Source organism: Zootoca vivipara, chromosome 11, assembly GCF_963506605.1.
Source record: "Zootoca vivipara chromosome 11, rZooViv1.1, whole genome shotgun sequence".
NCBI lineage: Eukaryota > Metazoa > Chordata > Lepidosauria > Squamata > Lacertidae > Zootoca > Zootoca vivipara.
Window position 1 is genome coordinate 24,905,612 of NC_083286.1, and position 17,889 is coordinate 24,923,500.

Here is a 17,889-nt window from a genome sequence, read left to right on the forward strand (position 1 = left end):
TATTCTTTTACCAAGAATTAAGCGCAGGTGGCGCTGTGGGTTAAACCACAGAGCCTAGGGCAGGCATCCCCAAACTTCAGCCCTTCAGATGTTTTGGACTACAATTCCCATCTTCCTCGACCAGTGGTCCTGTTAGCTAGGGATCATGGGAATTGTATGCCAAAACATCTGGAGGGCCGCAGTTTGGGGATGCCTGGCCTAGGGCTTGCCGATCAGAAGGTTGGCGGTTCAAATCCCTGTGATGGGGTGAGCTCCCATTTCTCAGTCCCTGCTCCTGCCAACCTAGCAGTTAGAAAGCATATCTAGTGCAAGTAGATGAATAGGTACCGCTCCGGCGGGAAGGTAAACGGCATTTCCGTGCGCTGCTCTGGTTTGCCAGAAGCGGCTTTGTCGGCCAATAACTTGAGATGAGCGCCGCAACCCCAGAGTCGGTCACGACTGGACCTAATGGTCAGGGGTCCCTTTACCTTTACCTTAGTAAAGTCCACTTTTTCCATAAAATTTAGAGCAAGTGCAAAGTTTGCTAGCAGAAAATTCAAATGTCTGTGTGTATATGAAGTACACAGTGTCTGCCTTCCAGCTATAGAACAAACAGCATATAAATAAATGTGAAAAATAAATAAATAAATAGTAGTTCAAATTTCAATGAATTAGAACAGTGTTCCTCAAACAGTGTGCCAGGACCTACCAGTGCAGCATGGGACACTTTCAGGGGGGCCTCAGTACCACAGTCTGCCCAGGGTCTCCCACTTGCCAGTCCCATCCCCAAGCTATGTCATATAGCCTTTTTGGCTGGACCACTGCCAGCACCAGCAACTCTTTTATGCTGAGAAGTCATAGCCAGGAGACAAATAAGTTCAGTAGAAGAAGTAAGGTCTCACACCTCTGAGGTATTTTCTGCCTGAAGTGTGGTAGGCTATCGCAATGCCTCTAGAGCAAACATTAATACTCAATGTATCTGAAGAAGTGTGCATGAACACGAAAGCTCATACCAATAACAAACTTAGTTGGTCTCTAAGGTGCTACTGGAAGGATTTAATATTTAGCTTGAAGAAAGCTGAGCTATGGAACACCTTGTCCCAAGGAACATGCTGAGCCAATAATTTAGCAATTTCCAAAGGTGGATTACATCTCAATAGAAAATTATGTCAGTAATTGCCAACAGGTTATATCAAACTCTGCCTCTACCTGCCACCATCTTGTGGTCCAAGAAATGTTCGATGTCCTTAAGACTGTGATGTATAGCATCATAGGTTTATATTCAACATTTTATAATTATATGCCTGTTGATCAGAACCACAGTGCTATTTGTCCTGTAAGCTAATACTGAGAATATGGAAAAGTGAACATGGAGAATGTGTGGGTGATTAAGATGATATCCTAAATTTAAAAGTAACATATTGACAAACATAATACAGTCTGTAGAAGTGTTAAAAAAACACCCAGATCTCAGCAAGGTCAAGTTTCATCAAGAGATTTCTGTTTATTATTTATGAATTGTCTCAAGTATTTTGGGCACTATGCTGAACAACTAAGAGAAAGCACTGTTTCAGTCTTGAAATGAAAACTGAGGAACAACAGAATAAAATGGGAACAAGTGAGGATAAAAGATACAACAAGAAGATTACATGGTTGCTTAGGTTCATTATGTGTGCATCTTGATACGGCAACTTTGCTTTGGGATAAAATAGATGCTCCACAGGAAGACAGCAAATAAGTAGGGGAGACAAAAAAAAGGTCAAGTAGAAAGGCTGGGGAAATGTTTTGACCTATTGGAAGCCAACCTCACTTTTAAAGTGGTTGAACATTTCCTTTCCATCGTCAATGTTTAAGCTTGGGCCAATTTGCATTTATTCCTAGTTTGCAGAATTGTGTTTTTCCACATCTTAAGCTGTTCGTTGACAGATTGATTGAAAAAAACTAAACATTTGCTGCCGATGAGTGGAGCAGGCGAGATAAAACACTACAGATTTGACTGGATTGATGCAACGAGTGGCTTTAGATGTTTCTTCTATGGGAGATTTTTTACATGTCATCCTCTTATTTCCTTAGATTCTAAACAACTGACAGAAAAGCAGCCTATGCACCCAACAGAAAATTCACAAACACTTTTTGAATTTTACACATACAGTGCACAAACAGAATGTATAGAACTCCTGTGTGCTTCCTATTCTACCTATTTAAACATATGAAGCCCATCAATATTTTGCTGAACCTGGCATGAAGACAGCTTAAAACAAGAGGCTGATGGGTTAGTGAAGCATGTATCTCCTGTGTCATGGGACAGAATTTGCTTAGGTAAGCTTGTAAAACCATATGTGACTCTTCTGGAAAAGGGGGATTTGTGTGACTGTATTAATTGTAGGCAATAGGTGAACTGCTTGAACTTTTGTTTTTTAAAAATATTCTTTGTCAGGGAATTGTCTTGTAGATTGTGTCAACATGCACACATACTGAAAATGGGAATTTATTTGAGGATTAAGTGCTCCAGCAACACCCAAAGGCATGTAGAACATTAAGACAATGGAATATGAGTGGCACATCATGCTCAATTCCAATTATAACAATAGTCCCAGCATTACAGGACATAAGTATCAGTTTACGACTACATATTTCATTCTGTGCTTCTGGACCAAGTCAACAAATGATTTAAGAAACATCCAATGTCTCAATTTAAATTCTGTTATTGGCGCTTGAAACATGCCCAGCATCCAATACTGAGTATCTAAACCAGAAAGCCTTCATTTATTTACTGTGAAGAATTTCAGTATAGACACATCCCCACCACTTAAATTAAGTGACATTTCCCAATTGATTACCTTGACAAAATATGGATAGAACTCACGAGAGGTTAACAGCAGAGTCCCACCTGTTTTTATTCTCTATTTTAGATTATTACACTCCCCACCTGAAACGGGGACTTCCAGAAGTTAAGCAACTTCACACTTTAGAGGTAGCAATGGTGTGGACATAAAATGCTTAATTTTGACTAGTTTAGAGCATAGCCGTCAACTCCCGGATTGAAAAATAAGGGATCAGCAGCGGTGCAGCACCAGAAGTCGCTTCTACGCATGTCCGGACATGCGTAGAAGCAACTTCTGGTGCCGGCGCTGCCCGATTTCCGGTGCCCAGACATGGGCAGAGTGGCACCCGAAATCAGTTCTGCGCATGTCTAGACATGCACAGAAGGAGCCTCCTTAGCCGGTAGGAACTGCTTTCTAAATCCGGGGGATTTACAGGATTGTTTTCAATTCGGGATAACAGCAGGAAACTGGTTTAAATATGGGGGTTTCCCCCGAAAAACGGGAGACGACAGCTATGGTTTAGAGTCTAGACCAGGCATCCCCAAACTTTGGCCCTCCAGATGTTTTGGACTACAATTCCCATCATCCCTGACCACTGGTCCTCTTAGCTAGGGATCATGGGAGTTGTAGGCCAAAACATCTGGAGGGCCGCAGTTTGGGGATGCCTAGTCTAGACCTATCATGTCTATACCATTACCATCCCAAAGCATGAAGTTAATTAACCTCCCAAAGAAATGAAACATCCCAGATGCCATCCACCTGCAATCTTTTCAACAAGTTGTATCAGCTCTTAACATTTTAACAGCTTTGCATATCCATGAAACAGGAACACGGCATTGCCCCTGAACAGTCTTTTAACCAGTCTTCTCATTTCTCACAGAAGCTCTTTTCAGGACTACTACTGTATGTCTTTGTGTGTGCAGTACTTTCCATCCCTACTTACCCATTTCAAAACATACATACTGAAATTCAATGCATGTTTCATTCATGGAGATGAAACAAACATTGCTTTTGAAAGCATGCCTCCCACCTACTGGAACGCTGTAAATCTGTAGACTTCCTTCCTCCAGAGAATTCCAGAGTGCACAGAAAGCATTTAAATGGTTATGGATAATGTAGTAGACTGCTCAGCTAGTCAAAGTATCCTGCCATGTCTTATGCTAAAGCTACTCCATTTTCCCAGCAGGAAATATTCAGGAAATGCTCCATTTAACAAAGAGCACAATAATGATTAACAAGGCAGCAAGATCCCCATGAGATATTACACCTCCAGATGTCCATAATAAAAAGAAAAAAAACCATCAATGAAATTACACAAATGGAGAATAATAAAGGGAAGCAAAAAAATAAAGGGAACTGTACTTTTTCTACTGGCAAAGTGCTTCTAAAGGGTCACACACTTTTGCACAGAAAAAGAAATTCACATTCACAGCACTTGCTTGGAGGGAGGGGGGGCAGTGCTTAAGTTGTATTCTTTGAATTCTCTAAATAAAAATATGCGCCAGAAATTAAAATAAACCAGCCACAAGAAAGCGAACTGCAAAGCTAATGGGAAAGAAACTGCTGGTCTGACACAGTGATACCTGACTAAGATACGGTAAGGGAAAAGACAGAACATGAAGGGACAACTATGAATGCTAATACGACATATACTTTCTCGTTACTTATCCGCAGTACTGTCAGATGTTACTATATCTGACTCGGCTATGAGTGATCACCAAAGAAGAAAAAGACTCATGGTGGATTCATTGCCATGTTTCCCAAACTTGGCTCTCTGGCTGTTTTGGGAGTATTATTCCTTTAAACAGAAGCCAAAACTAATTTTCTGGCCTAGTCAGACTTTCATTTTGCTTTGTTTTTTATTAACCTATGTTTTTATACTGTAAACCGCCCTGTGATCCTTGGATGAAGGGTGGTGTAATAAATAAAATAATAAGGCTTGGAAAGAAGTGGCCCAACAAATGAGATGGTAGCAGGTCTATGCATTTCCTTTAGAAGGTTGAAGATGACCTTTGGAGACTGCTTGGAAACTTCAGCAGATGCATAAAGAAGCTTCCCAATTCCAGGGGGGGGGGCAAGAAATCAGAGCATATAAACACTGGTTGTGTACCAGCTGCACTGATTCACAGTGTGTTTCCAGGCCAGTTTAAAGTGTTCTCTATCTAAAACCCTAAATGGACCAAGCAAATTATTTGAAAAACAGCTTACACCAGGGGCCAGCAAATTTTTTCAGCAGGGGGCTGGTCCACTGTCCCTCAGACCTATATTTTTTTGGGGGGGAATGAACGAATTCCTATGCCCCACAAATAACCCAGAGGTGCATTTTAAATAAAAGCATACATATGTAAAAAACATGCTGATTCCCGGACCGTCCGCGATTCCCCCGGGCCTTAGTTTGCCTACCCAAGGCTTACACCTATACAGGGTGGATAAAAATCAATGATTTTTTAAAAAAATCAAAAAAATCGGATTTTTTTGATTTAAATCGGATTTTTTTGATTTAAATCAGATTTTTTTGCTTTAAATCGATTTTTTTGCTTTAAATTGGATTTTTTTAAATAAAATGCTTTTTGAGGAAAGAATATTACCATCCAAAGGTTATTCCATCATGAAATAAAGATTAGGTTTTTTAATTATGTAGTATAAGGTTGTATATGTTTAATTTATGGGGTAAATAAATTCCATTAATCCATTCACCTCTTCCAGAGGTTTTTGTAAGATTATTGGGCAGTTTCTCTGCCTACAAGATATTATCACAGGTGCTTGGTTTACTTTTGCAGTTCTCAAAACTGAATTTGACTCAGCAGAGATCACATGCCTCTTCTTCACAGCAAAAATGTTATAACATGAACAGAGTTGAGAAAAAGACCTTAATCCTATTGTTCTACAAACCTATGAATACAGAAGCAACCCCTTCAGTGCTAAGTTTCAAGAAGTTCAGTGAATAGAATAGAAACAATATTTTTCTGATTGTTTGGACAGTATTTAAGTTTTTCATGTGTAGGCTGGGCTGACAGTCTAAGTTTCTTAAAATATATATATTTTGTTTTTGTTTAGCCGAATTAGTTAACAAACATGGATGTTTGTTTAAGCAAATAACATTTGCTGAAATGTTATTGTTTCAGTTGAATAAATCTATTTAAATTGTTATTATTAAGGTAATGATTATTTTTCTCCTTCCTAAGTACAACAGTAAAGTTGTCCAAATATGAATGATTAACCTATTAAACTGGGGATAAAAAACTAATATGAAAAGTTGTTATTCTAAAAATCTTCATCTACTTGCATAATAAAGTTATACCAGCAAGAATTAGTCTTTATGATTTAAATCAACTATGATTTAAATCAAGCCTTACTGACTAGTGATTTAAATCGTGATTTAAATCGTGATTTAAATCAGTTTGATTTAAATCAAATCCACCCTGCACCTATAAGAGCCTGCTCAGGCCATGGGGGTCCTAATCAGAATACAGTCATACCTTGGATCCAGAACGCCTCAGACATTTTGGCTCCTGAACGCCGCAAACCCGAAGTGACTGTTCCACTTTGCAAACGTTCTTTGGAACCCGAACGTCCAATGGGGCTTCCACGGCTTCAGATTGGCTGCAGGAGCTTCCTGCAGCCAATCAGAAGCCATGCTTTGGTTTCTGAACATTTTGGAAGTCGAACAGACTTCCGGAATAGATTCCATTCGACTTCCATCAACTGATGTACAGTACATCAGATTGACAGGCACATAAGACGGACCACATGGCAGTGGTGAGCATGTGGATCTCCCTCCCACGAGAAGTGTGTTTAAAACAGTCAATGGGGGATCCAAACAGGTTGCTTAGAAGATTTAAAATACAACTTTTAGAAAAATTAAAAATCAACAAAATATAACCCAGGGAAGGCAGAGTAAGAGACATTCAGGAGCCAGAGCAATAATTCCATTATATATATATGTTGCAACTGAAGCACATAATGTAGGTGGGAGATTGTAAACTCTCCCCTTCACACTTTGATTTTTCAGAGCTTTTCAACTATTTATTGAAACCTGCACAAAAATGTCATCTGCTTCACCTTACAGAACCAGGAGCTCAGTTAATTGCCTTCTCAAGCAACACTGGCTTTATACTACGCAAATCATAACGTACGCACCATAGAAAATTTTAACAGTAGTTTTTGTGAGAAGAGGAAGAGCTTTATTTTTACTATTGTGTATGTTTTGTGCAAAAACATTTATAGTGTAACAAAGTTACTTGATAAGCATCTCACACTTCGGTAAGTTACATTAACTCCCCACACTACTAAGACACAATGCGTAGAACTAAATCGGCAACAAGAGAAAAACAGCTTACTTTTAACAGGGCACCCTGGTTTCTAATTCTGAGATACAGCCAGCTGTTTGCTTCTGAAAAGCTGATTACATGTTGCTTAGACTAAACTTTGAAAGTGTCTGGAAAATAGGATTAACCAATTTAGCAGCGGCCAAAACAAGAGGTTGAAAGAGGTGGTACGGTAACACAGACAGAAAGGGGAAAGCAGTCAGTCACTAGAGGGAACGAAAGGGCATGGACAATGGGGCGGGAGGTCACTTTCATATGTTAAGGTGAAGATACAGGATAATGCTTAGCATCGCTATTTTCTGTCGCCACATAGTGTTCATTCTGCACTTGTAAGGAATCAATCTTTTAGTGCAACAGCACCTGTACTCTGCCCACCCATCGACATTAGGCAGGCAACTTTGCTGCACCTACTAAGAATTTTTTGTGTTTACCCCAATATGCATGGTTAGCATGCATTTTATTTGCATTTATTTCTTATAATGCATATCCTGAACTGCTGATTTTAATCATATTTAGATTTTTTTTAAAGTTAAAAGTCAGAGTTAAAAACAAGTTATTGATAATGTTGATGAACATTTAATTAAACTGCTTAGTGGTTGTTGTCCCTCATAACTGAGTATACAAATGCCATTAAATAAAACATGTGCCTCCACCCCAGCTGCCGGGGGGGGGCACACTTGCCCTGGGCACTGGCAACCCACGCTACACCACTGAATGGCAAGACACAGGACCCAGCCTAGAAGAGAGATTTCTCCCATTTTTCTAAGTATCAACTGACAATCTTTAGAAAAAGAGCTAGGTAGATATTTTCACACACTGGACACCATAACAAAAGATAACCCTTTCCCTGTATTCCCATCTATTTAAGATGATAGCAAGACATCTGCGACCTCAGTGGATAGACAGGCTTATTCAGAAGGAGAAAGTCCTCAAATGACCTGCCCTTTGCATAAGTTGCTGTTCTTGGCTTTCCCCCTTTCCATCCAGGAGCCATGTCCAGAGCTGCAACATGTTCAGTAGCACCACAGGTGGGGCCACCAATGAGACAAAATTGTTAACACGAAATGTTCGCCTTTTAAGAGCATTTTCCATTTAGAAAATGAGCATGCCTCTGCTATCAAAAGTCCGAGAAGCATACTTGCTGAAGAGCTGGCTGTAATAAGTCAGCAAACAGGATGCAACACAGCTCTTGGGAATAAAGGTCACAATGAAGTACCGTACCTGCAATGTAAGAGGTATAAATGTGGCACATGCCAACATTGCTGATATTTAACTCAAAAAAATTATGAAGGAAAACACAACCACACAATTACAGCAGCATTCTCTAAGTGCATATGAACAACCACTTTACTGAAGTCTAATTTTCTCCAGGTTAAGCCCCAAAGGCTGAAAATCGTGCAACCTTTAGTACTTTAGTCTGGTAATCTTCCACAACAGGATTACCTAGTTTTATATTCATACAACTCAAGTCATCATCTCTCAATGACTCACAAATCCTGAATTCCACTTTATCCTTTGCCTAGACAGTGGGCATACAGGTTAAGAGCACTTGTCATGATTCTGATGTCTCAGTACAGAACTATTATTCCATCTAAAATCTAAAAAATAGGCCTGCAAAGAGCAATGGATTCAATGGCTTAGATCCTAAGCTTCAATAACTTCTCAGGGTGGAAGGTTTCTCATTCAGTGGTGCCATCTGAACAGTACTTTGGAGAAGAATTCCAGGAGAATGAAAAGGAGCACATTACCTCATTGAAAAGTGCACCTGTAGGGTAATTAAATCCAGTCAAAAATTTCCTAACTGCACCACTGTTCCAATTCCCTCTTTCTTCCTTTCTACCCCATCCCAAAGTATTCAGAAGGGTCCCTCGCAATCCTGGGAGAGGCTTTAATTTTTTTGCAGGGTGGTGGTGGTGTGGAAGGTTGCAGGGGGAAATAGAGGATGGGAAACTTTTCTTCTGTGAATTTCCTTAAATATAATTATTTAAGGATCCAAGTGATAATAGTTTTAGTGTTTAAATCCTCATGAATTTAATTTCTGACCTTGTAACCATGCACAGTTAATTAAAAAGCAGGTACATTATTAAAATTGTGAATAACTAGCACAATCCCATAACAGAAATATTTAGTTGTGTCTACATTATGGGACGCAGGTGGCGCTGTGGGTTAAACCACAGAGCCTAGGGCTTGCCGATCGGAAGGTCGGTAGTTCAAATCCCCGTGACGTGGTGTCGGTCCCAGCTCCTGCCAACCTAGCAGTTCAAAAGCACGTCAAAGTGCAAGTAGATAAATAGGTACTGCTCCAAGCGGGAAGGTAAACGGCGTTTCTGTGTGCTGCTCTGGTTCACCAGAAGTGGCTTAGTCATGCTGGCCACATGACCTGGAAGCTGTACGCTGGCTCCCTCAGCCAATAATGCAAGATGAGCGCCGCAACCCCAGAGTTGGTCACGACTGGACCTAATGGTCAAGGGTCCCTTTACCTTTACCTTACAGTTGCATTAGGCAATATTGCTAATAGACATATAAAAATTTTATTCATCTAAAAATATTATATTCAATTTTTTATTATAGGCATGATGTTCATTGTCTATATTTAGGATCATCTTGATTATATTTGCAATGTTTCATACAGTGTAGGCAAAGAATTCCAGCATGACAGCAATATTGAAATTATCCAAAAAGCTGTCAAAAGTCTGCACAAGCACTGCCAATTGGTAAACAGTGATTATTTAAACCTGAAATCTCTTCCAAAAGCAACAGAAATAAACTTGTTAAAAAGACATTACATTCCAATGAAATTATCAAAGAAATTCCATTTATCTCCTTCTTTCAATGCATTCTTTATATTGCTAATAATAAGCCCTGATTAGGTTTTTTTAAAAAATACATATAATCTTGAATTTATAATTCATATCCTCAAATGAAGTTATAAGAGTAACATGGATACATTTTCAAATTGTCATATTTTCATAATATTTTTCCACGGTAAGTAATGCATACAGGATGCGGGTGGCGCTGTGGGTTAAACCACTGAGCCTAGGGCTTGCCGATAGGAAGGTCGGCGGTTCAAATCCCCGCAATGGGGTGAGCTCCCATTGCTCAGTCCCAGCTCCTGCCAACCTAGCAGTTCAAAAGCACGTCAAAGTGCAAGTAGATAAATAGGAAGGTAAACGGCATTTCTGTGTGCTGCTCTGGTTCGCCAGAAGCGGCTTTGTCATGCTGGCCACATGACCTGGAAGCTGTACGCCGGCTCCCTTGGCCAATAAAGCGAGCAGAGTCGGTCACGACTGGACCAAATGGTTAGGTGTCCCTTTACCTTTACTTTTAAATAATGCATAGCAAAGTTTCCCTACTAGCTGATTCACATTCTATAGAATACAATTTTTTTAAAATTATTTCTTACACCTCCATCCCACTTTTTTCTCCAAGGTGCTCAATGTGATGTACACAGTTCTGATCCTCCTCATTTAACCCCCACAGCAACCCTATATGGTAGGTTAGGATGAGAGGCAACAACCGGCCCAAGGTCACCCAGTGAGTTTCATGGCCCAGTGGGGATTTGAACCCTGTCTCTCAGCTCCTAGTCCCACACTCTAAGCCAGCCTTTCTCAACCTTGTGTCCCCAAATGTTGCTGGACTACAACTCCCATCATCCCTAACCACTGGCCCTGCTAGCTAGGGATGATGGGAGTTGTAGTCCAACAACATCTGAGGACCCAAGGCTGAGAAAGGCTGCTGTAACCACACTGGCTCTCTAGATTTTACAGAACATTATTCAAAGAGATAGGTTGCAGCTCCGTGGTAGACCATTTGCTTTGTATTCAGAAGGCCCGAGGTTTAATTTGCAGCATCTAGAGCTAGAAAGACTCCTGTCTGAAACCCTGGAGAGCTAGTCTGCCAGTCTGTGTTGACAGTATTGAACCAGACGTACCAATGGCCTGACCACATTACAAGGAAATTTCCTATATTACTAAGGTAGAAATTAAAACAGTTGGCTCTGTTTTGGACAGATATGATTTATGTGGTACTTTGCCTCGTCAAAACATCTGTCTTCACTAGGGATCATACAGCAGATTTATATCGCCAGTCCTGTCTGTATGCATGGTTTCTGTTAAAGAATCCCTGCAAGAGGCAACAAGGGAGAGGACAAGGAAAGGCAAAACAAGAGGATGAGCCAGCGAGGCAAGAGCCAGGAAGAAGCACGGCTTCGGCTGTATTCTATTTCCAACAGTTTCTAACACTGTAAAGCAGGCATGGCCAAACTTGGCCCTTCAGCTGTTTTGGGACGACAACTCCCATCATCCTTAGCTAACAGGACCAGTGGTCAGGGATAATGGGAATTGTAGTCCCAAAACAGCTGGAATGCCAAGTTTGGCCATGCCTGCACAAAGTCTTAATACCATATTTTACATTAGGGGCCTTTCTAACATTTTCAGATGCACTGCGCTTCCTAATCTTGAACACTGAAGGTGGCCTCTGCAGCTACAATCCTACACATACTTCCCTGAGGGCGAGAAGCCCCTTTGGGCCTTTACTCCTGAGTAGACATGAACAGGATTGCCAGAGATGACCTGCACTTTCCAGGTGTATTACTCAGCAGTTTATACTCTTGTACATTTTTACTGTACAACTTGCCTTGCTCCGCATACCTAGCCCTTTGCATGGCTATTTCATTCTGCATTTTAGGTTGCTGATGGCATTACTGTATTCTCCCCATGATTTCCTTTGCAGAAAGCAATCTTCTACCACCACCTAGCACTTATTACTCTCGTTTAAGGAATAATTTATTCTCTTACAGCTATTGCAATGCCATAAGGTCATTGACTACAAGCTTGGAACTTATTGATGATCACTTCCATGTCATACAGAGATGTTATAGATACGTAATGGCAGGATTCTGATGGAATATTCCATAGTAAAAAGAAATAACAAAATATAATCCTGAGAACTGTGACTTTTCAGCACCTTGATTAAATTAACTGCATAGTTTTATTACCCCACGGGGCCAATACCTCTGCTCTTCTATAACATAAATCCATGGATGCAATAAAGGCAAGCTTATTGAGATTACAAGGTGTCCTTGAAGATAATGCAAACAAGCAGACATAATGCAGACGTTTTTACTGTCTTCAGTTGTATTATATTCGATCACAATAAAGAGATCCTTCAGATATGCTATTGTTGTGGTTTAGGGGCACGCACGCACGCACGCACACACACACACACACCACATTTTCAAGTCTACTCAGTGTTTCCTTTAAACATGATTTCAGCTGTGGCTCAGCTGCTCTAGGCAGGTTCATACAGCAGAACTGAGCTATAATGAATACCATCCTTCATACATCAGCAAATTGCCCCTGTACACAGGCTAGAGCAGGCATCCCCAAACTCGGCCCTCCAGCTGTTTTGGGACTACAACTCGCATCATCCCTGACCACTGGTCCTGTTAGCTAGGGATGATAGGAGTTGTAGTCCCAAAACATCTGGAGGGCCAAGTTTGGGGGTGCCTGGGCTAGAGCAACAGTTCCTTCCCAAGCAAGAATGCCAAGGTTTCTGCTTTCCTTGGAAAATGTAGATACAGATCACACCATGCACTGGAATTGCTCACCAATAAAATCTACTGTAAGTTTTTTAAAATCTGCTTCTAGGTGGATTCAAAGCATTTTCTTACTATAAAAAGAAGCCTCTTCATCCAGTGTCAGTGCAAAAAGTTTGCAGTCAATATTTCTCACAAGGTTTACTGCAGATAATGTAATCTATTGTTTGGGGATTTTTGCTATATATAAAAAAATCTTTGTAAGAATTTCAAGTACGTTGTAAACATGATTAGAATTTTTTAAGTTTTTTCTAATCTGTCTCATTTCACTATTTAAAAAGGGGAAAAAAAGAAACTTATTCACAGTACCTTAAACTTGAAAAGTCAGTTTAGGAAGTCAAAATCTATATAGTTAATCTGCAAGGTACGTGTTAACTTTAAATGTTATTTGCTTGATTTGATTATGTGTTTCAGCAGCACACAATGCTTAAAAGCACACTCTAATAATTATTTAATGATGGCACAAGACATCCATGAATAAATATTTTCCATTTTCAGTCCATAAAAAAGAAGTCCCTCAGGTTCCCCAGAAGAAAACAAGCAACTGATTTGGGAAAGCAAATTATTTGTCACAGATCTACCCCCACAATTGTCTGCTCTAGGTAAGTGGGGGGTGGAACCAAAACTACCCCCACATCCAGCATGCAGCCTCCATCTGATCACTCCTTTATTAAGCAAAATATGTCGGTACTGTACTTCTAAGGAATTTCTGTGACATGAACCGGCCTGGCTCCTCCCACCTTGCTGCCAGTGGGTGAAATCAAGAGTTGTGACTGACAAACAGTTGTTTGGACACCAGACCCATAAGGGGGGGGGGAGCCGCATACACTTGCTCTGCGGCCTCAAAGGACTGAGTTGGCCAGGTGTCCCCAGCAGGGATCAGCTGCTTTTGTTGAGTTTATTCTCCCTCCCCAGGCCTCAGACAAGCTCTCAACAGGCCTGCCTAAGGTTCTAAGACAGGCATAGGCAACATTGGCTCTCCAGATGTTTTGGAACTACAACTCCCTGACCACTGGCCCTGTTAGCTAGGGATCATGGGAGTTGTAGTTCCAAAACATCTGGAGAGCCAAGGTTGCCTATGCCTGTTCTAAGAGCTGCTGTTTACCCCCTTCCTTTTAGCACACTTTTATTTTGGGGCCTTCCACTCCACCTGCAAAAGAGGATACAAATTTGCATATGATAAAATGTATGCAAATCTTGTGTACTATTTTCTGAGTAGATCAGAGGGCCTAATACAGTACACATACAGTGTACTGGACCTAGAAAATCCTGGTTGGGCCTGTTCAGTAAAGGCATATTGGTTTTTAAAAAATGCATGTTGCACATTTTGCTTTGTTTTCTCACATTGTTTCATTCCTACAAGAGCTGTCCTCAAAAGGAAGAGAAAAGGCACGCTTATGTGTTTTATTTTTAAAAAAGACCACATACAGTAGTCCTTTTGAACAAGGACAAAACATTTTATTCCTCACTGAAGCATGTATAAAGGCAGAATTTCTCTGGAAAACTACTGCGTGAACTTACAAGGCCTAAACATCAAAACTGAAAGTGAGAGAGAAAAATGCTATTTATACCACAGCTGGAGCTGTAGGAGCTCCATTTGTCTTACAGTTTACATTCAGACCATTTAACACTTGAATCTAAGACGAAAACATTTCTCACTGGTGCTAATGAAGAGCTACCAAGCTTCCTGCAGAAAGGAACACAAGCTCTAAAGCTTTATGAAACTAAATCCAAATGCACGAGCTAAATTTTACTGCAATTCCTCCCCGCCGCAAAAAAGGGGCACAACAACAGGAATGAGCCACCAAATCAAGCATCGAGGCTATAAACAATTTCTGTATAATATCCCTTTCTTAAGAACCCACAGATAGCCTACTGACCAAGCCATCCAAAAAAAGAGCTTCCTTGACAACCCTACTTCAAAGCATGTCTCTCTATGTGCTTATGGGAATAGTCAATTAGCAGGACAGTTCTTCACATGAAGCCAAGTATTTGCACTGTATGTTTCCACAGTAATGTCTTCATTCTCTTATTTAGAATCACATGAACAACCGACTCTCCAAGTGTCCATATTTTCCAAGGAAAGTCCCGATTTACAAAAGCTGTCCCTGTTTCTGATTTGATCCCAGAATGTCTCACTTTTCCTTAGGACATCCCTATTTCCATTGGAAAATGTTGGAGGGTATAGTTATGTGACCTCTGAGCCAAGGAGATAAGTAACTATACAACCTTTTACTAACTGTATCTAGAGGAGTACACAGAATAATCCTAAATTTGGGAGGGGGGAGGAGAAGAGACAGAGGCTGAAGTATCAAAATCTTTGCTGGGCTCTCACCAACAGGACAAAATGAGGGCAAATGAGTATTTCCTTCTGTTATAAGAACTTTAAGGTGTTATATATAAAAATATTCAGAAATGTATAAACCACATGTCTGAAACCCCACAGAAAAAAGTCCTGAAATAAGAAAAAAGTTGACTCTCCCAAATGACCTCAAATATTTCTCTGCAGGGTCGAAGGAAATGGGGAGCCTCCCCATTGTCTCTTTGCTCACAAATCCTGTCTCAATGGCACATTTAAGATATGAATAGGTTGAACCTGTGACCTGGATTCAGGAACTGAGTAGTTATCATAACAAAAGAGTGGCCAGGATGCCCAAGTAATCCAATCAGGTAACTTGGCAGCCAGGAGAAGAACAACACACTAGATTTCTGTTGTAGTCCACCCCTTCTCTGATGTATGTATGAAGTATTGGGGTGGTGGTCTTGGGCTACACCCCTTCTGTGATGTATGTGTGATGTATGGAGGGGTGGTCTTGGGCTCCAGGGTGGGCAGTTCAAAAATCTATATAAGGGCTTGCACACCTTTGTCCTGGGTCCCTTCTACCTCCTGTGTGTGGCAATGAACACCCTGTTGCAACAGTTAATAAAGATCAGGCTTATAGCCACTTTGCTTTTGTATATCCTGGTCTGGAAATAAGCCCTGAGTGCTCACTGGAAGGACAGATCCTGAAGCTGAGGCTCCAATACTTTGGCTACCTCATGAGAAGAGAAGACTCCCTGGAAAAGACCCTGATGTTGGGAAAGATTGAGGGCACAAGGAGAAGGGGACAACAGAGGATGAGATGGTTGGACAGTGTTCTCAAAGCCACAAACATGAGTCTGACCAAACTGCAGGAGGCAGTGGAAGACAGGAGTGCCTGCCGTGCTATGGTCCATGAGGTGACAATGAGTCTGACACGACTAAACGACTAAACAACAACAACATCCTGGTCTCTGTTCATTTCCCGGCTGGTTTGAGCCTTAAAAGGTATGCTCTCTCCAAAGGTCCAGTCTTCCTTAAGAAGCTGAACCCCTTGAAGGGACCCTTCAATATTCTTGTTTCAATTCATTCATTTATTTATTTATATGTCTTTATATACCATTGTATCATAAAAATATATTGCAGTGGTTTACAACAGTATAAAAACAAAATCAAACAAAAAAAATCATTAAAAAGTTAAAAACAAACATCAGCAGTAGAGTGTGTGTTCTAAATTGCCTGAATACACAATTTTCAGTGGACATTTAAAAGTTGGCACAGAAGGTACCCGCTGATCCTTGGTGTAGTTTAATCTCCAGTTTGGAGGCATGTTGACTTGGTGGTGTTGGATCCTTTGGGTCCAAAAACTCCCCCTACTCCTTTTCCCTGGCACACACCCTTTTGTGGCCCTATCAACTGGTGCCAGTATGGCAAGAGCATCTTAGGGGCCAAACGATTGCTAGGTTAACAGACTGTTTCTAAAAGCAGCAATGAACATAGTGCAACCAACCATACGCAAGCAAGACTAAAAAAAACTGCACATTAAAACTTGCAGCAATAAAACTAGCCACCACACATTCAAATTCAGTCAAAATAAGAGAGTCTTCAATTTCTGGCAAAAGGGATTCAATGAGGAAACCTGACTAATTTTAACAGGAAGAGTTTTTATAACCCTGTGGAACCACCACAGGTAAGGTAGTCTTTTGTTAACTGACCTCCAATTTTGGTCTCTGTTCCCAAGCAATCTTTAATGTAAACAGGAACTAAACAATTTAGAGTTTTAAAGGCTAGAATAGCACTTTGACTTGAGCCCAGGAGCAAATAGGAAGCAATAGGGCTTACCAAAAAACAAAACACAGAATTATATGCTCTGACCTACGCACAACAGACTATAGCCTAGTCACTGCATTTTAAACCAAGTGAAGCTTCTCAACAGTCTTCATAGACAGGCCCTATGCAAAATGGCGTGCTATGGTCCATGGGGTCACGAAGAGTCGGACACGACTAAACGACTAAACAACAACAACAATGCAAAATGCATTACTGTATTACAATATCTGAATCTGGAGTTTCCATACTATATAAGACAGGGACATAAAACCTCCCATCTGGGGAGAGTCCAAATCAGGCTTCACTACTTGATGCCCTCCAGATGTGGTCCCGTCTCCCATCAACCCCTGTCAACATGGCCAATAGTCAGGAATTGCAGAATCTGTAGTCCGACAACATTTGGACAGCACCAAGTTTGGAGCAATTGGTCTAAAGACTAAGTATATATTTGCTCACAAATGTTATTGACATTCTGCTCATTCCTTTAACATTGCACAGAACCGGCACATAGTTTTAAATGTTGGTATGCAAGTTGGGCTGCCCTTGTTCATCTCAAAAGAATAGCAAGGTGCCTAGAGAAGCAATTCAGAAGAAGGCTTCCCTCAGATGTTGGCCGAGGTCAGCTATCAACCCTTTGTTCTCAGATAAAACTGTCCTCCTCCACCTCCACCAATCCAAATGCAGAACACAGAGCATTTTATAAAGAAGATTTCAAAGAGTAAACAGAACTGCTGCATTTAAATCTGCTCCCCGTGGGTTCTTCCCGTCACAACACATCTCTCAGCCAGAAATGTATAAACATTGCCTGCATTTTAATATGAAGTGAGAAATTTTGACTGTGTGTAGAAACAAATGTTCCTTTGTCTTCTTAGGATGCTGAGAAACCCACCTTCCCAATCAACAGCAAAAAGAAAGGCTTGCCGCTTCTTTTTCTATAGTAACAAATAATGTTACTTGTCAACTTTATAGTCCATGCTGTAAGATCTGGTTCCCTGTGTTCAGACTGTGGTGGAGAAAAAGCCTCCTTGGTGG

General features: G+C 40.7%; 1 protein-coding gene across 7 annotated transcripts in view; it reads right to left on the minus strand.

Annotated features, from left to right (window-relative positions):
- PAM (peptidylglycine alpha-amidating monooxygenase) overlaps positions 1-17,889 on the minus strand; it is a 131,289-nt gene that overhangs the window by 85,638 nt on the left and 27,762 nt on the right. The window lies entirely within an intron of this gene.